At 39.3% G+C, this 21,146-nt stretch overlaps 1 protein-coding gene across 1 annotated transcript in view; it reads right to left on the bottom strand.

Moving 5' to 3' along the window:
- The window catches only part of CNTNAP5 (contactin associated protein family member 5), an 883,101-nt gene that overhangs the window by 404,415 nt on the left and 457,540 nt on the right, over positions 1-21,146 (bottom strand). The gene's annotated exons all lie outside the window — the stretch shown is intronic.

Genomic DNA, 21,146 nt, shown 5'->3' with positions numbered 1-21,146 from the left:
GGACTAAGGTAGAAGCTAAAGCAAGGAATACATGGGTGAGCAAGGGAGGTGTAGGGTAAGTGGCCAGTCTGCTCTCACTGGGACTCCTCAAATGTTGTCACAGCCAAGTCCCAGCTCATCCCTTCCTGGGGTCCTGAAAAGAGTTGATAAGTCAGGTATGGCTGACCTGCTGTACCAGAAAATCAAATTTTAAGACCTCAAGGGAATACGGCAGACCTAGCTTGAAGTTCTGCTTACCTTGATGGTTTTAGTGTTTCCTAAAGCACTTCCAACTTTTACTGTGCTGAGCTGTTATTTACTAAGCATTTTCATTGTGTGTGTTTGTTTTTATTGTTTTTAATCATAATCCAGACATCACAACATGCTGGTGAGTAAAACAGAGAGCTAGCAATGCAAGGCTGTGTTTCCATCACAAGGCATCAAGCAAAGCCAATCAAGCATTTATGAGCTGGGGGGAAACGATCTTGATTCAATCTAATATGTGGGGAAAGATTTCAAAGCCAGTTCTTGATTTTCCAAATGAGTACAACCATTTCTAATTCGATTTGTCTGAAAACTACCAGGACTGACTGGCATGCTCTCAGCAAGTGTAGGGGAAGGCAGCCCTGGGAGCTAAAGCTATCTTTGTGATTTCACACACTCAGGGGAGCAGGTGACCGAATGAAGGCTCTTTTCCACATTTGGGGGAAGATAGAGTCCTTCATTTTGTTTGTTTGTTTGTTCAACAGATATTTATTAAGCTCCTCAAATGATCCAAGCTTGGTCCCAGTGACAAGGACACAACCCAGGAGATAGGCAGGCTCAGGCCTTGCCCACCTGGAGCTTGCATTGCATTAGAATGGAGGCCGTAGGACATGTCATCACACCTGCAATAGGGTGCACTGAGAGGTAAGTCTATGTTTCTGGGTCAGCATGTAGCAGGACTTTATGAAGTCCCTTTTCATCTGAGCTTGGGAGGATAAATAGGAAGGAGTGAGGATGGGAGCTGAATTGGAGCAGAAGGAAAGAAAACAGAGAACAGCACTGGGAAGATGGGCATGGCAATAGTAAACACAGGCAATGTTTTCTTTCTGCCAAAGGAGGCCCTCAAGGATGAAGATCATGTTCCTTGTGGTTTCATGTAAGGGACACCCAAGAAAGAAGCATTTTTAATATTGGAAGTGAAGCCAAATCTGGCCTCTGTACCCTGACACCGAATTAAATCTCAGAGACAGAGTTTTGGGTGAAGTAGAAAAGAATAGCTTTATTGCTCTGCCAGGCAAGGGGGCCACAGCAGGCTAATGCCCTCAAAACTGTGTGTTCCAGCCTGAAGCGGGTAGTGAGGAGCTTTATAGTAATGGTTCAAGGAGCAGGGAGTGGTCAGCTCGTGGACATTCTTCTGATTGGCTGGTGGTGAGGTCATTGGGAGTCGGCATCATCAAATTTCTGGTTCCAACTGGTCTGGGGTCTACGTGCTTGTGGGCAACATACAGTTCATTTCTCCCAGCTGGCGGGGGGGTTTTTAGTATCTGCAGAACAGCTCAAAGATATTGTTATGTGAATCCCTTAAGGGAGAACCAGGACCCTGCCCCAAGGCTGCACTATTGTTTCTTGCCTGCTCCTCCCTTGTCTCTGCATCCCCTCTCTTCCCTGATTAGCAACTGTTTGAACCTGCCCTTTGGAACTCAAGGAAGGTCATGGAGGCTGAATGAAACCTATTTCCTATAATCAATAAACGGGGGACCCAGAAAGGCTTTTGTGCTCAGGAGCCTCACAGGGTCCTGCTTGGTATCAGAAAGAATGCCCCACTTATGGCCAAAGGGCATGGGTAGGCTGGCAGGTGGTCCCCCGCATGGCCCTCTCCTCTGACCTCCCAAGAGCTGGCTGCCTGCCAGCACCAGTAAACAGGGACCCACTTAGAGCCCCATACAGCCTTCATCCTCATAGACTCTTGCCTTGACTCTTTTGCCATCCTAAGCCTGCTACCTCCTTGCTTCAGCTCCTTGACTGTGGATCCAGTTTTGCCTCTCTGTCTACGTGTGTCTCTGTTTCAGGTCCTGTGTTTTGTGCTTATGTCCTATGTGTCAAAGGTAAATATCCCCACCTGAGTTTCTGGCTTTGCCAAATAGTGATGACTTTCAACCAGAGGTGAAACCCAGAGGAAATCCTTGGGAATGGGGGAGCAGAAGGGAATGAAAAATAGACCCGTGGTTCAACTGATAACCTCTTAGTTTTCAGGCACAAGATAAAGTCATAACTCTATTCTGAACACTCTCATTTCTGTTTCTAAATATTGTGCAAAGCTATTTGGAAATATGAATCAAGAAGTTTAGGAATATGAATAATCCTTTTTGACACTTTACTTTCACTTCTAGAAATCTATTTTCAAGAAATAATCTGAAATTGGACTGAGATTTATACACTAAGCACCATTATTTATAATAATACAAACCTGGATCTAAAATTAAAGGAATAGTTAAGTAAATTACGGTATATCCATTTGACACACTATTTTGCTGCCACTAATAACAATGTTTATGGTAAACATGAAAGTCACTTATAATACAATACCAAATGAAATGAACAGAATACAAATTTACACATATGAATCAGATAAAATATACCTATATAAATATGTAACTACAGAACAGAGATTAATTTGCTAAATAGTGGCTCTCTCTGAGTGATGGAATCATGTTGATTTTGATTTACATAGTTAAATTTTTCTCTATTTCCAATGTACTTAAAATGAAGTACAAATTTGTAATGTAAATTTTAGAGATATAGTTTCCAAATATTATTTTATTTGAAAGCTTTCAAGACAACCCTATCCAGGATTAGAACTGCTATCAAGGTCATTTGCATGGATTATTGAGAGAAAGAAATAACAGCAGTTAATCCAAGTAGGGTTAGAAGCAGCTGGATATGAAACCCAATGACTATTATTTTTCAAATGGTTTCTATTTCTTCATAATTTCAGAACTGCTTGTCCCCGCTACTGCAAGTTTTTGTCCTGCGCCTATTACACTCAAGGAGGCAAAGGTAACGAGTCATTTTTTTTTTCTTTTCCATTTTGGTTTATTACAGGATATTGAGTATCATTCTCATAGGACCTTGTTGTTTATCCACTCTATATATAATAGTTTGCATCTGCTAATCCCAAACTCCCAATCCATCCCTCCCCCACCTCCCCTACCCCTCGACAACCACAAGTCTGTTCTCTATGTCTGTGAGTCTGTTTCTCCTTCATAGATAAGTTCATTTGTATCATATTTTAGATTCCACATATAAGTGATGTCATATGGTATTTGTCTTCTTCTTTCTGATTTACTTCACTTAGTATAATAATATCTAGGTCCATCCATATAGCTGCAAATGGCATTATTTTATTATTTCATTCTTTTTATTGTTGAGTAATGTTCTGTTGTGTGCATATGTATATATAGATATAAGATAGATAGATAGACCATATCTTCTTTATCCATTCGTCTGTCAATGGACATTTACATTGTTTCCCTGTCTTGGCTATTGAGGTGCATATATCTTTTCAAATAGGTAACAAGTCATTACGATAATAAGGAAGGTGGTGGTGGTGGTGGTGGTGGTGGTGGTGGTGGTGGTGGTGGTGGTGGTGGTGGTGGTGGTGGTGGTGGTGGTGGTGGTGGTGGTGGTGGTGGTGGTGGTGGTGGTGGTGGTGGTGGTGGTGGTGGTGTGTGTGTGTGTGTGTGTGTGTGTGTGTGTGTGTGTGTGTGTGTGTATTTTCCTTTTGAGTAAACTTACTTCTCCAAATAACTTTACTTAGCTCTCACACAAAACATCTTTCCACTCTACGTGAATGTGTATGGTGCTTTTTTATATTAAATTTACTTCAGGGAGGAACAAATGTTCTTAGCTCTGAAAACATAATATGGGCTTCTTGATTCTTGGGTACAGATTGGAAAAGTAGCAAGTGTGCATGAAGGGCAAGTACCACTAACTGGCCTGTAAAACTAAGCAAATTTCCTGCTCACTAATGAGTATATTACAAAAGTCAGCTTCTCAATTTCATTAATAATCACTTATAAAATGGGAAAAAAACATTTCTAATTCTTATTACTGCTGTTAATCTCTAGATAAACATTAAAAATTTTTTCCAAATAAAAGTAGTTTTTTCAAAAAAGGCTGCCATTAGAATACTTCTATTTGGGGTGAAGATATACTAGATCAACACTGTCCAACAGAAATATCATGGGAGCCACATATGCAATTAAAAATTTTCTGGTACTTTATTTAAAAAGTGAAATGAAAGAGATGAACTTAATTTAAATTTGAATATTGGGTTATTTAAGTCAATACATACAAATATTATTTAAACCTGATATTAAAATCATTGTCATTACAGTACATCTCAATCTGGTCTAGCCACATTTCAAGTACCCCTAGCCACACACAGGTACCGTATTGGACAATGCAACTCTAGAGCATCATTATAATGGTGATGGTTGAATTGTGCTTTCCAACCTGGACACTAAAATAGAAATTGTACCACGTCTTACATGAGGACACCCATATATTGTTCAAAGAAATTTTGGTAGAGATTTCTAGTTATATACTCAAAATCTCCCCATTCTCTGCCTTTCTGTGTAGTAGAACTCTATAATTTATTTGAGGCAATAATGTGCTCAACCAGGTGACTACATTTCTTTGCTTCTGCAGGTATGTGTGGCCAGGTGTCTAAGTCTGGCCCATTAGGCCAGTCATGGTGGGAGCATTGAGTGGGAGCTGATCCAGCTGGCAGGGTTGTTCCTTTTATCTCCGTCTTCCTCGTTTCTGCAGCTTTGTATGCAGCCATGATACCTCAGTTCCAGAAGCCTATTGGGACCCTCAGGATGAAAGCCACAGAGTAAGAGGGGTCAGGGTCCCTAACTACTTCATGAGGCTGCAGGCCCTGTGTTTTTGTTTTGTATGGCAGGGTGTGGAGGTGTTTTCATAATAGCAGACAAGCACTTTAAGTGGCCTCCAGATAATAAAATTTTAAGTGATTGGTTTGGGCTGAATTGCATTTCCCCAGAATTCCTATATTGAAGCCCTAACCCCTGTACCTCAGAATGGCACTGTGTTTGGGGATAGGGTTATTAAAGAAACGATTAAATTAAAATCAGGCCATTAAGGTAGGCCCCAAGCCAATCTGACTGGTGCCTGTATAAGAGGAAAAAATTTAGACACACAGAGAGACATCAACTATATGTACCCATAGGGGAAAGACCATGTAAGGACACAGCCAAAAGATGGCCACCTGCAAGCCAAGGAGAAAGGCCTCGGGAGAAACCAAGCCTGAAAACACCTTGATATCTTGGATTTCTAGCCTCTTGAACTGTTGTTTAAGCAGTTTAAGAATTGTTGTTTAGGAATTTCTATTGTTTAGTCCATGCCACCCAGTCTGCGGTATTTTGTCACGGCAGCCATTGCAAACTAAGACAGTGATAGAGAGATTTTAAATAATTCTCTCTAATGAAGCCTTTGAGTTGAAAGGTATGTTAGAGATTATCTAGAGGATGTGTCTCAGTTGTAGACAGCACCAGGGAGAATAAGTTAATTGTGAAATTTACCCAGCTACCTAGTGACCCAATTGGATGGGGAAGCTACATCTTCTGACTCACATGGTGCTCTTTCTAATCAGGCCATGCCACTTCCACCAGATCCAGGGAAATAGAAACCATCAGCAGAGGGAGGCATCCCAAAGATCATCTTCTAATTTTCTATCTCTAGGCAGTTAACAGTGAGATGGTACTAGGATCTTTTAATTATCTGTGAAGGTCATTAGGTATGGAGAGGATCAGCCTCTCTTCAGAAGATGCTCCAGTGTTGAAAAGAGAAACGTTCTTCCTGATAATCAGACCCTGAAAGTTTACGTTGGTTATAATCATCAAAACATAACGTCCAACAGATATTAAGCACCTACCATCTGTAGTGTGCTAAATTCCTCAATAGGAATTCAAATCACTCCTTTTTCTTCTTATAAAAAATCCATGCACTTATTCAACATGTGTTGATCACCATTTTCAAAATGTAAGTTTATTTTAGTTAAAATTTAGAAACTCAGTAATGAAAGAGGGATATAAAATGTGCAAAAAACATATCACAGCAGTTGAGCATGGATTGGATATCAGAAAGACCAGGGATAGAGACCAGGTTCTATCACTTACTGATTATATATCTTGGGCAAGTTGCTTTAATATTTTTCACATTTGTAAAATGAAACCACAAAAAAATCCACTTCATAGGGTTATTTCAAGAATTAAAATAGATAACTATGAAAAATCTGGCACATAATAAATGCCCAACAAGTTATTGTTTTTATTATAGAGTATATGGATAACAAGGAAGAAAAGAAGTTACACAAAAGAATATTCCTTAAAAGAAAAGACTGGAAAATCTTGGTTGGCATAGTATTGATGGTTGCCTTTGTTGATGAGAAGTCAGTTGATTTTTTTTCTTTCTACTTTTCTGTGTTTTACAAATTCCCTATAATCTGTAAACATTTTTAAAATTCTTTTTCATATTCTTTTCCATTATCATTTATTACAGGATATTGAATATAGTTCCCTGTGCTATACAGTAGGACCTTGCTGTTTATCCATTCTATATATAATAGTTTGCATCTGCAACATTATTTTTTAACCAAAAATGAAAATTAAACATTATTGTCAAGATACTTACTGGTTCACATGTTGGTTATTTAGTTACACTGGTGAGAGGGCTGTGCTTTCCCAGAGCAGTGTCAGACCTAATTATCTCACAACTCTTAGGAAGCTTGGGGACCCACTACTTCCTGTACAGTCTATGAGGGCTGCAGGGATATCTGGGTCACAAAGCACTGAAATTTAATACACATGCCATAAATTGACAAACCCAGGTTGTAAACACTTAATTTTATGGGTAAAGACAAACATACACAAAAAATGCTTCAACTGTCTTAATGGTTTTTGCCAGTCATCACACTGAATTCAAAATCTGATAAAATCCACATGCTTTCTAGTTTCCTGGAAGAATGCAGGATAGGTTTTTGCTGTTGTTCCAGGATGCAGTATTATATTTGCCTATGCACGTGGAGTGAAGCACATTCACACAAAGCCTACCTAGAACACTAAGGGCGTCTTCTGGGGCTGCCTGATCTTGCATTCACGTTGGGAAGCTGGCATTGAATGATCCATCCTCAGAGCCTCCGCTGTGGTTCTTGCATTGTATTACACAAACGTAGTGTGCTTATAAGCCTCTACCATGTGGCATGTATAACTGAAGTAAATGGTGGCTTTGAGGGCATATCTTCACCCTCAAATCTTATCAGGCACGAGATTTCTATCAGACACATCACATGCGGCTTCTGTATGTTACATGCGTCCCTTTAGCCTTGTTCTTGATCTCAGAGTTGCTTTCATAAAGCCTTAGTCAATCTTTTATTTTGCATTTTTAAATTATCATTATTTTTGAAAGATGTTTAGCTACTGCATTGTATTGATGCCATGAGGACAAATCTGAATGTTCTTCAGAAGACTTGCTTCCTTGGGTAAAAGCAAGGCAAATTTTGGATCTTGTTACAGCATCAGGGAGAAAACTGAATAACAACTGGTCAGCATGGGGGATAATGGATAACCCCATGGGCTGACTTAGGAGTGGAGTGATGCGCTGAACTAAGATGTTAGAGAAAATGTAGACAGAAACGTGGGGAAATAAAACAATTTCAAAGGAGAAGAGTAAACAACATAAGAAAACCTTTAGGTGAAATATGAGACATTTTTGTGAGAATCGGAGCATCGCAAATTCTCATCTGAGGGGTAAATTTTTTGGGTACTTCAAGTGCAATTCTACCTACAGAATGTTCTAAACTTTTTGAATATGAGAGATGCTTTTTAAATTGTGTGGACCCATAAAAGAGAATAGTTGTGGTTTCAGTATTCTCTATTAGCAAACATGTAATGACAAAGTTAAATAAATGCTCACAAGAGCCTGGACCTGTATTTGAGGTTTTGCAGTACTTCATACACTTGTGAGACAGGCTATTATGGTCTAAGCCTAGGCTGTGGAGTCAGAAACCGTGAACGTGCGTGCCCCTCCTATTTGTCTTCCCAACTCCTTCTTCCTGACATCTAGGGCCTCTCATTTTCTTTTCTTTTCTTTTTTTGTCTCTTTTTTCTTATTTTTCCCTTTTATTTTATTTTTTGTGGGCAACAGTCATGAGCACAACAAATTGTCTCTTTGGAGAGGACCAAGAATTATCATTCTGTCAAAATTTGGGCTAGTTGCACACTTTTTAAAAAATATTTATTTATTTATTATTTGGCTGCCCTGGGTCTTAGTCGCAGTATGCGAGATCTTCATTGTGGCATGTGGGAAAACTTTAATTGCAGCACATGGGATCTAGTTCCCTGGTCAGGGATCGAACCCAGGCCCCTTGCATTGCGAGCGTGGAGTCTTGGCCACTGGACCATCAGGGAAGTCCCTATTTGCACGCTTGTGTGTGTGTGTGTGTGCGTGTGTGTGTGTGTATGTTTAAAGGGTACTTTGTTTTTACCCCCAAAGTAAAGATCCTATCTCTTTCTCAAAACTGTAAAGAAAAAAGACAAAAATATTTCAAAAGCACTTAGTGTTTATCTTTTTGTATCTAAAGAAAAGAAAGTGTGTGTGTGTGTGTGTGTGTGTGTGTGTGTAGGTGCAGAGGCATACATGTATATACACACACACATATACATTGAACCAAGTACACAAGCACACACTGACTACGGCAGTTCAAATATGTTGTAGGGCCTCTCATTTTTAACCTAGATCTTAAAAGGAGGGAAAGAGATGAGAGATGGTGACAGTTATCCACATCAAAGTTTCAGCTGCAAAGCCGCCATGCTTGTGTCCCTGGAGTTGTACCCTGTAAGCATTTCTCTTATGTCTAGGCTTGGTTGGTAGACGGCGCTAGAGAGCCATGACAGGGCCATGGCGTTTAGCAGGCACTTGTCTGGGTTCCTGTCCTACTGGATGGTGAGTCAGTGCTGCACAGGTGAGCTCCAGCCCACACGTCCCCCACTGGTGGCAGCTTCCACAGGTGGCTCTCTCTGACAAACTTCTTGGCCATCTGCAGGCTGCAGGCTACCCTGGTAATGAAAGGTCAGGATCTCAGCCTGTGAGGTGGTCAGGGGGAGCTCTCCTGGCCCCCACTTCCTTCTCTGTCCACCCTCTCAGCCTAGATGAAGTACGTGATTTTTCACACTCATTATTTCTGGACCCCTTACTGTCATCTTTTTTCCAGTTTAGTAGTTAACCACTTTCTACTAGCTACTAAATTTTTCCTTTCAGACAACACGGACCTTGACAGATAGAGGTGTCTTCTAAATCCTGTGACCAAAGGTGAAGCATTTCTAAGAAGCTAGCCCCACTGTTCCACAAGGAACAGATACAGTGTCAGTCCCCTACTTATTCAGGGCCCTGGTGATTCAACAAGGGACATTTATGTAAGACCACTGGGAACGTATAAAGACAGAGGAAAAGTTTAATTTTATCTATGATTCTCCTTATCTGGAGCTAAGCTCTTGACGTGCTGCCCGTGGACAGACTTCAGGAGTGTCTATATGCCTCCCAAATGTTATGCAAAATAAGATGCGTTTATAGCTCTCTTTATCTGCTTAAAGGGTGTGAGCCCCCTGAAGTATGAATAATCACTGATCTAAAATCTTTAGGGTTGTACTTGTAGAAGGCCATTTATGTAACGGGATAGACATAATCATAGGACTATAGTCTTCATGGGGAATATACAATGAGAAATGGTGAGTAAAGTAGGACAATAAAAATCATTATGATAATATTAGTAGCTCTTAGTGATTCAATGCCTACATTATCCCAGGAGTCAAGGTACGTATGTGATGTAGGTATGATGATTTCTACCTTGTAGTTGAAGACACTGCAGCACGGAGAGATTAAGTAACTTTGTTCAGATTCTATAGATATTGTGTGTTAACGTGGGGATTTATTCTCACTGTCTTCAGAGATCATATTCTCTTCAATACAGAGTGCCTTCCTCTATGTACATTTCCTGACCATAAAGTGTTCAACACTATAAGTGACACAGAAAAAATACGCTTATTTTGTGAAACCTACACAATACTTAGAGTGATAGGAAAAACTTTTGCAAAGAGCTAGGCTAGAATAAAATACAGTTTCCGAGGAATAGCATGCCCCCACCTGGAGCTGGTGCATACATCACGATCTGGCTGGTCCTGCCTTCCTAAGAACTTGGAATTTTCTAAGAGGTGTCTTTTTCTTCAAAGCTCACAGCAAGTTCCTACCTTTTCATCACCTTCATGAAGTTTTTCCTGACTGCTAGCTCTATCATTTTTTCTTCTTAACTCTTGTAAACTAGGTTTGAGTCTGTCCAATAGTGTGCAGTGGCTGAGGGTATGGCAGTCAGAAGCACTGTGGGCCTTGAAGGTGGAGGACAGGGTATCTAGTCAAAGTCAGAAAGCAGAAGACCATAGGGGGAGGGATGGAGTGGAAGTCTGGGATTAGCAGATGCAAGCTATTATATAGAGAACGGGTAAACAAGGTCCTACTGTATAGCACAGGGAACTATACTCAATATGCTGTGATAAACCATAATGGAAAAGAATATTAAAAAAGAATGTATAGGGTCTTCCCGGGTGGCGCAGTGGTTGAGAATCTGCCTACCAATGCAGGGGACACGGGTTTGAGCCCTGGTCTGGGAAGATCCCACATGCCACGGAGCAACTAGGCCCGTGAGCCACAACTACTGAGCCTGCGCGTCTCGAGCTTGTGCTCCGCAACAAAAGAGGCTGCGACAGTGAGAGACCCGCACACTGCGATGAAGAGTGGCCCCTGCTCACCGCAACTAGAGGAAGCCCTCGCACAGAAACGAAGACCCAACGCAGCCATAAATAAATAAATAAATAAATAAATAAATAAAAAGAATGTATATATATATATATGTGTGACTGAATCACTTTGCTGTACAACAGAAATTAACACAACATTGTAAATCAATAACAAATTTTAAAAAACAATAAAAGAAAAGAGATGACTGTAAAAACAAATGGAGAAGCAGGATTACTGAGAGGCCTCAAGGTGGTAAAACAAACAAAAAGTGTCAAACCAAAAAGGGAAATGAGCAGAGGAAGGGTAACAATCAAAATGACAGCCAGGAGAGCAAAAAGCAGGTATGAGGACCTGTCCTAGGTAAGTGCATCAGATTTGGATTCTGAGTTCTGAAATGGTGACCTGGTACCCACTGTAAAGCAACTATACTCCAATAAAAATTAATTTTAAAAAAAGTTTCCCACCCATTGAAGGCAGGCTCACTTTCTCTGAATATAGCAGATCCTCAATAACTGTATTTTGAGGATGGTGATGAATCAAGTGCTAAGTTGTATAAGTGTGAGGTTCACGGAAGGAAAGCATAAGGGACCTGAGAGTTTGAAGGATGTCCTGGGGAGAAGGTGGGATCATGAATGTGCCTGGACTGGGCCAGTACACAGAGCAGATTCCATACTACTCCTTTCCCAATCCCATGACGAATTCTGCTTAGGAATCATAGCATCTTCTTCTACCCAGTCTGGACCTGGTCCCATGCCTCTTCCTAGCCCTGTGCTCCAGGAAGCCACAGACAATCTAGTGAAGTTAACACAGGCAAGGCAGGGACACAGCAGGTTCACACTAGTACACCCTACTGGTGGTTCCCATTTTATAACTTTGAAACTTCCTAATTTTGGCTATTTAGCTGCAGAACCCTTAAGTCTCTCCCTGGAATGTAGGATTGCCTGCTTGGCTTCCAGTTCCCCTGGGCCTCCCCGCAGCAACTCAAGGTCTATGGTCCACACAGCCTGGGGGTTCCAGGACCCTGCTCCACTTCTGAGAGTCAGTGAAACATGTTGAGTATCATCCTGGTTTAAGATGTTGGCCCTACTTGTGAGCTTGGAGAAAGATGGCGAGTTTGTGGCTGAACCAACAAGGAGTGATGGAGAAAAGCAGCTCAGCAAGTATGGGAGAAACACAGAATGAAAAGGCAAAGCATAGAGGAGGAGATGCACAGAGTGAATTCCAGAAAGAGTAAATATTCTGTGCCTGGCTAGAAAAGAAGCAATGGTCAGAAACTGGAAAATCAACCTATAGATGTGAGGAGATGATTATAAAGGATTCAAAACCCAAGCAGGAACTTTGCCATCCGTCTTGCAGGAATACAAGAGCCACTGGCTGCAGAGTTTCTGGGGAGGTACTTAATCCCTACACAGAACTCTCAGCCATCTCCTTAAGCTCAGGAGGAAGAGCTTGACAGCCAGTGCCAGAGACCGGACATGCTGAGAGCCATGTGACGAGTAGCAGCTCCTGCCAAGATCATAGCCATCTTGGTATAAGGAGATAGGCTCCTCCCAGACACTCTGACCTCCACTGCCATCTTTCTTCCTCTTGCCAAAGGCAAGGATTTGGCCCAAAGTTCCTACATTGCAAGAGATACCCAAGAGAGGTGTATTTGGCAATTAGCAAACCACAAGGGGCCGTTTCTGGAAGACCTGATAGATCATCTCCAATTCCCAGGTAAGCGGTGTTATTCACACATCTGCCCAAATTTCCCCCTTTTTTTTTTTTTTTTCAGTTTGACATGAAAGTCATTCAGGACCCTAGGAAAAAACAGCGGTATAATAAAAATGAATAAAAGCTGATGGTGTAATGCTTTCCAACAGAAAGGGAAGAAGGCTGTGAATGACATGGCCACTGACTACATATTGACTTTCCCCAGTCCTGAGCATAAAGTATCTTTTAGCAGAAAATGTGGATAATAACGTCTGCCCCTGCCTACCTCTCACAGATATTTCAGGACAGAGGAACTAATATGACTGGGGTCCATCTGTCATCCCTCCATTTACTGCCCTTCTGGCATTACCATGGTGATTTGCAGCATTGTCTCTAAGAGAGTTCTTGAAAGAAGATGTCTTCAAATGAAGGGACAGTCATGGTAATTGTTATGGGGTAAAAAAGCATAAAAGGAACATGCTCAGCTCATTAGTTGGAAGTTTTGCAGAGAAGGACAGCACCTGAGTTGATTTCGACTTTCATTTAGCCCCATTTTTCAAAAGGCATTTGCATATTCAAATGGCAGGGAAGCAGGAGGTAAAACTGGTAGGATGAGTGGTTCCCTCCTACACTGTGGGTGGGTATGGAAAATGGTACAGACTTCAACAGTATGAATTGAGCCAAAAATGCGTAATAACTGACCCAACAATCTTCATTTCAGGTGATCCATTCTAAATTTCAGAAAATTACTTCAGTGTTATGTTTGTAACCACAATATTATTTTAGGCAATAAAAATTCAAACAACTCAAACTTTAATGCAGTAGAATCTTGAATGAACTGTGGTGAATGGACTTAATGTAGAAATTACATTTGTAAAGAGATTTAAAAGGTTTAGTGACACTTTAAGAAAAACATTAACCATGGAAAGCAAGATATAAAATTGTCAATAAAATATGGTCTATGTTATATCAAATATACAATTAAAACCTGAAAATGAAATACGTGTAGATGAGAACAGTGTTTTTCTCTCTGGCTGGTTAGGTCTTCTGTATATTCCAAATGGCATCCATAACACATAGAAATGCATATTTTTAACATTCTAAAGATGTTTTCTTTAATAACGTCAAATAACGATCGAGCTAAGAAACAGTCACCTTAGAAAAGAAAGTCATAACACTGATTTAAGGTAGAATCATTTTCAGAGAGGATGACGATTTCATTGTTATTTTTTTTAACTTTGTCACATTATTCCTCACATGACCTTGAAACTATTTAGTTTCACTTTGCCCAAAGACAGAAAGAAAGCCACTTCTCTGGAAGCTAACAATTTAAAAATAATTTTTTCCAGAGTATGAGGAGCTTACGACCTAGAAGCAGGTGATGTGAATGTCAGACTGCTCAAATGGCAGGAATGTGGAGAGAGAAGACTTGATAGGTTAGCTGCTTTTTCAAATAGTTCCTTCCATCAAAGGAACGCATCATTTATCACGGAGCATACTCATAGAGATGAAACGTGATCCCAGGGATAAGCTGAAGAGATTAGTTTTCACTAGACACTGGGAATTTTTCTCTGAGAGATTTTCATGAGCTTCTGGGTCACAGGCAGGTAAGACAAAGGTTGCTGTCACTATATATGTGTATGTTCAGGGGCACAGGCACATACGCAGATGTGAATGTGTACGTGCTCTCATGTATACACGTATCCTTATCTCTTGGCTTCTTCAGAGCTTTAAAAAATAAACAACCACACTCAACGAGTTGCATGGCAGCAGAGATGCAAACAGAAGACCATAACATTCACAAAAGCCCACTCAGTATGCCTGTTACACCCAGGTCCACTGGGCAACATCTTTCTTAGATGCCTTATGTTAAAGGAGTCCATCATTTGACCAAATCTGGACTAAAGCTAGTCATTAAATTTCCTCAGATGAATGAGATCGATAAGTTTGCAATATATTTACCCAAAAAGTGCTTCATGATTTCTACAGTGTGGGAATAAACTAAACTTCAGATTCAGGAGGCAAAACTTGAGCTGTCTCCAATCTACTTTTATTATTTGTTGGGATCATAAAATGCAAAAACTCTATGTGAGTCATTGATTATATACCTAAGATGACAAACAAATATTGGTTTGCATGCCAACTTCAGTTGAATGGATTGGTAGAAATGTTCCTTAATAGTACCTTTAACGTATTGGGTGCTTACTGTGGACCTTACATTGTGTTAAACACATACTTAATCATCACAATAACAGGTTGAGGTAGGGACTATAATTGTCCCATTTTACATGTATGAAGATACTGAGGTTTGGTAAATTGCCCAAGGCCCCATAGCTGAGTGGGCTGTTGAGTGAGATTAGGAATCTAAGTGATTTATCAACAATTATGTAACTGTTGGTGCTGCCAGGAACAGTGGATTGAGAAGACTGCGAGGCTTCCCTCTAGGCAGAGTGGAAATGCATTTGGTGAGGGTTTATTAATTTCAGCCATGAAGTTGGGGGTAGCATCATACATGCTTTAGCCATCACCCATCCAGTTATTTGGAGACAAAGGCACAGGAGCAGATTTACATGGTCAATTAGCTCCAAAGCCAATTCTATAACCACAGTCCTGCTAATGGCCATTTGCCTTTATCTCCCCTCCCACTGAAGGCAAAGTCAAGGTATATGTGCATTTCTCCTATGCCTTTCTTTTAAATGAGAAATAATCACTTTAACACCTACAATTAAGCCATCTCCCAGACAATCACGTTACTCTCCTTGTCTCTGGGAGAGGGGATGCAACACTCCAAAAGGAGAGCTCCAAGAAAGCATCATTTCTTATGAAGTGGAAGCTATGAAATTAATCATTTTCAGGAAACTAGCAAGGCATATATTTCTTATATTATGTATATAATAATCCACATTACAGGTACTGTACACACATTTCAATGGGCCATTTATTTTCTGATTGTTTGTTATATGGTGCTGTATTAGCATAGGGTGGGAGATTTGAGGTAGAATAGTGAGGTACTTTTTATGTCTACTTTAAGCTGTTAGTTTTACTGCGTCTCGGGATGTGTAAGGTTGTCTTGTAGTCAAATTGAGCTATGAAGACTAAATTGAATTATTCCCATGGAACAGATGTTAAATCTCCAGGGGGTGGGCAGGTCCCACAAGAAAGGAATGACAAATTGCAATGAGGATGCTGCATAAATGCAGCCTGCTGGAGAGATTTGTGCTGGATGAGGCCAAGGCTGATGCTTCTAAGTCTTGAATCACCTTTTGTAATTGATGGGTATCACCTTACCCTTGCTGCCTGATTTGTGGATTCCTTGAACCTCCTGCTCAACTCTGAACTTCCCCACACTCCATAAGTGTGAGAGAGTCTGTGAACACTGGAAAAGGACAAAAACACCATCCCTCTCAAAAGTCCTTACTTAGCACAGCTGTGGCTTAGTGACTTGGAACTAAGCTGACTTTGTAGCTGGTACCATATCTTTGGGGAAACTTTAAGCCTGAGTAGGGGAATAAAAGAGTTTGTACTTGTAATTAACAGTGCAAACCATTCCTTCCCACATGGAATTCCTAAAGGAAAAAGATTAGGTATATAAATGCGTGTGTGTGTGTGTGTGTGTGTGTGTGTGTGTGTGTGTGTGTGTTTCTAGTAATAGGAATTTTCACCTAAACAAGGAAATAGAAGCAATTTGGAAGAAAAATAATGGTTTTATCCCCCCCTTTGAATTGAGAAGCTTAAAACTAAAGGTTCTTTACATGCAAAGTGAAACAGTTTTCCTGAGATTTTTTTTCCCAAGTACATTAGTGATAAATAGATTCTTTGTGCTTCATATTAACAACACTGCCAATTAAACTCTGAGGAATAAAGTATGGTAGCAAAGTTTTAGGCAGCTTGGTAAGTGCTCCAGTAGCTTAAAAATCAATGACACATTTGTTACAATTGTGGTTAGTGATTCTCTCCAAAAAGGAGATGATGAAGGCCACCAATATTCAGAAATTCATGTTTTTCTCCTTGTTCTCCCTGATTTCCCCCTTTTTTGCTCTGTATATTCAGCGACTTATTATTTAATATGTCTTATCATTTAATATATTTTCTAACACGTAATGTATGTTTGGAGTTTTTTTATGAATGTTGCCACAGTATAATAGAGAAGAACAAATCTGACTCCAAGTTGGATCTGTTTTTTTTTTTTTTTTTTTACTTTAACCTTTGTATTCTATTGCTTTTGCTACAAGTTAAGAATGTTGCCCATAGCCTGAAACATACAGGATAGCCCATTCTCAAGACTCTGAGCTTTAAAGTTATAACACTTTTCCATTAATACAGATAAAAAGTTGCAGAACATAGAATAACATTTGTCTTGTTGGAGGGTTACAGGAATATCATGACTTGAACTAAGTTGATGGCTGCAAAAACAAAGGATTCTGACACCAAGAAGTTTGCACCAACCAGCCACACTCCCTCCCATTTTAGTATAAGAGAAGCCTGAATTCTAACTTGGAGAAGATGGTTCTCTGGGGCACGAGGCCACCATCTTCTCTTTCTGCTGGCTTTCCAAATAAAGTCACACTTCCTTGCCCCAACACCTTGTCTCTAGATTTTTTGGCCAATCATGTGGTGAGCAGTACAAGCTTGGACTCGGTAACAATAGGAATTGCAGTTATTTATATCTCAGGCTCAGGCTCTCACACTTTTGAGGCCCCGTTTTTGAACAATGAAAGTGAGCAATGTTTTCTTCAGTTCCTTGTGGTTTAAATTTGTTTCATCAACTCTTGTCACAATGAAGTCAGTGCTGTCCTGCCTTTCAGGTATGTTGATATTCATGACATCAGCCTAAGCCAAACTCCTAGTAGTGTTTGATCCCACTGTTTTAGCAGATTAAGTTCAATGAAACAGGTATGTTATGAAATATTTTGGGGGAATAATATGGGAGAGTGATGGGTATGAATATACTTTCCATGGTTCAAGTCTCCTTATCTAGACTCAAGCAAAATATAATTAGCAAGCTAGTGCTTAGTTTAATTAGATAATGAACAACCTTAGTACGTGTGGGTAACATCATCAAGAGTCTTGAGCCTGAGCCAGGGACAACCCTTTAAAACATTACAACTGTCAACTGAAGTGTGATTGTTCTCAAGCAAGCCTGTTTCACACCCTGGAAATCAATAACTACTTTAAAAAAATGTGTTAACATATGGAACCCCCAAACATAAAATATTTATTACTGGTTAAACTTATCAAGGGAAAAGTAGACCTCAAGGTCATTTAAATTCCAGTTTGCCAGGTAGTCCAATGACCAGATTGCAAGGAAAATCAGTACTTGCCTGTCAATGATAGGGTGGCCTATTCTTATGAAAGGTTTTAAAATAATGTGAGTTTAATGGACTTCTGCTTCTGGGAAGATGGAGTAATGTGATTTCCTCTATTTCTCCCACCAAGTACAACTAAAAAACCCTGAACATTATATATAAATAAAATTTAGGAAGACTCTAAATGGTGGAAAGAAGAAAGCAAGCATATACTAGGATCTTGAGACCCAAGGAGCAACGTTGGAGGTTTCCCTAGATTTTTCTTTTGCTTCTATATCCTAGACTTGCTGCTGAAGAAGCCAGCAACACAGAGAGACCAACTGGGGCAGACAAAATATTAGCCCCCATTTAGAAGGCTCGTCTTTCAAATCCAAGGTCCAGGAAAGAAACAACAGAATAAGGCAGAATACATTTAGACAATAATTGCTCTATACCAGCCAACAAAAATCTTAAAAAAAAAAAATTATGGCCACACTACCATCCAGCCATACTGTAACAAGTTGCCCAAAACCTCCAGCCAGGAAGGTGTCAACAGAGACCAAGTATGGAGCCTGGATTTTATTCCTTGTCACATAATAGCAAGCCTCTCCCCTTAGTATCAATGGTGACCACATGCCTAGTGGAGTCTTGATGTTCACCTCCCCCCACACCAGGCAGTAATGAGGGAGCCCACCCACTCCTTGCAGGCATGGTGCCAGAGATGGCTTGAAAGAGTCAGAACTTTAACCACCAGAGTCCCCCCCCACCCAACACACACATGCTGTGATGTCACTGGAGGTCACACAGAGAGAAGTAATGAGGTTTTCCTACCCCTCCCAGTCAGAGAGTATCCATGAAGAGCTAGCAGGGAACCAGAATGCTCACCCCTCTACACCTAGGAGTAACAAGGAGCCTCCCTTGTCAATGGAGGTTTAGTGGGAAATCTGGATTCTACCCCTGCCTAGCAGTATTGAGGCAAAACCCACCTTTCCCCTACTGGAACAGTGTCAGAGGAAGACAGCTAAAACATAGGATTAAATAGGATTCATCATAATACCTAAAATGTTCAGGTTACAGTAAAAAATGTCTTGTTATACAGGAAGATCTCAGATTGAATTAAAAAAGACATTCAGTAGATGCCAACACTGAGATGACAAAGATGTTAGAATTATATGACAAATATTTTTAAGCAGTCATTATAATGAAAATCCTTCAAATAACAACTGCACATTTGAGACAAATAAGAAAATAGAAAGTCTCACTAAAACATAGAAAGTCTTATTTAACAAGGAAATAGAAGATGTAAAGAAGAATCAAATGGACATGTTAGAACTGAAAAATACAATATCAGACATGAGAAAATAATGAATGTGCACAATAACAAAAGGAAGGGAATAAGAAAATGAATTAATCAACTTTAACAATAAAAACTACCTAATTTGACCAACAGACAACATAGACTGAGAAAAAAATGAACAGAGGAACAGGGACCTGTGATTTTATAAGGAAAGATCAAACATTCATATCTCTGGAATTCAGGAAGAAGATGAGAAAGAAAACGGCTGAAAAAATACTCAAATAAATGGCAGAATACTTCCCAAATTTGGTGAAAGATGTAATCCCTCAGATTCAAGAAACTCAGTGAAACCCAAATAGGATAACCCAAAGAAGTCCACACCATGACACATCATAGTCAAACTTATGAAAACTAAAAAAAAAAAAAAAAAAAAAAAAAAATACTGAAAGCAGTAAGAAAGAAATTACATCTTATCTGTAGAGGAAAAAATCAAATAACAGTGTATTTATTTGTCACCAGAAACCATTGAGGGGCTCAACATTTTTCAAGTGCTGAAAGAAAACAACTATGAACCCAGAATCTTATGTCCAGGGAACAAAGGCTTCAAGAATGAAAGAGATATCAAGACATTATAAGATGAAGGAAAAGTTAGGGAATCTGTCATCAGTATACACACCCTAAAAGAATGGAAGTTTTTAAACAGAAAAGAGATTACAAAAGAAGGAATCTAGGAAAATCAGGGAGGAAGAAAGAACAACAATAAGCAAAACTATGAGTAAATACAATATGCTTTACATTTTCTCTTGAGATTTCTAAATTATGTTTGATGGTTGAATCTGTCACACATTTGAGCCCTAACATACCAACAACTTCAACAGCCGAAAAAAAAATACTGATATGATTCTAAAAATATAGGGAGAAAATAATAATTAAGAACATTATATAATAAAGTTAATTAAGATAGTTATATAATAAACAGGGAAAGGTAAAGGAACTTAAAGGGATGTAAGGTTTTTACACTTCACTAAAACTGATGAAATATCAGTAAACTGTAATAAATTATATGTATATAATATAATGCCTAAAGAAACCATTAACAAAAGCTATACATAGAGATATATTCAAACACAAGATTGATCATAATAGAGTTATGAAAATCGTTCAAGAAACACACAGGAAGGTAGAGAAACAATATAAAAAACAGAGAGAACAGACAAAAGAAACAAACAAAAATATATATTTGAGCTCTAATACATCAATAACTTTAACATTATATGTAACTGGTTTAAATGCACCAATTAAAAAACAGAGGTTGACAGAGTGGATTAAAAACCATGACTGTACTATTTACTGTCTACAATAAACTCACTTCAAATATGATATAGGCATATATATTTATATATTTTTCTTCCATTCTTTTACTTTTATCTCTATCTATCTATCTATCAAATATATAACAAAAGAAAGCAAGAAAGGTTATCTTAATATCAGATTAAGTAGACTTTAGAGCAAAGAAAATTATCATAAACTGAGAAGAACATTATATAATGATAAAAGGGCCCATCCACTAGCAACACATAGCAATCCTATCAACCCTGTGTTTGTACCAAACAACAGAGCTGTAAAATATATGAGGCAAAAACTGATAGAACTGGAAAGAGAAATAGACAAATCCACAATTATAGCTGGAAATGTCCACACCATTATTGATCATCTACTATGTGCAAAGCACCAGTACTGTGAATGCAGTAGTGAAAAAGAAAAGTTCCTTGTCCTCATGAAACTCATGGTCTATTGGGGAAAGACAAATACTAATTAATTAATTTTTTTTAACTTGCCAGCATAATAAGTAGTACAAAGGGAATCTCAAAAACACCAAAAATGTAACCTCTCTTCTTCAAAATGCCCTATATTTTAACAACAATAAGTAGACAACTATATAATTCCGAAGGTGTAGAATTTAATAGAATCTGTGGTTCTATTGTTGCATTTCCCAGGGATAACAAAGAGATTCATGTCAGTCCAGTGTAGACTGCAAA

This window comes from Pseudorca crassidens, chromosome 6, assembly GCF_039906515.1.
Source record: "Pseudorca crassidens isolate mPseCra1 chromosome 6, mPseCra1.hap1, whole genome shotgun sequence".
NCBI lineage: Eukaryota > Metazoa > Chordata > Mammalia > Artiodactyla > Delphinidae > Pseudorca > Pseudorca crassidens.
The sequence above is the reverse complement of the archived record's forward strand: the minus strand, read 5'-3'. Positions and strand labels throughout refer to the sequence as shown.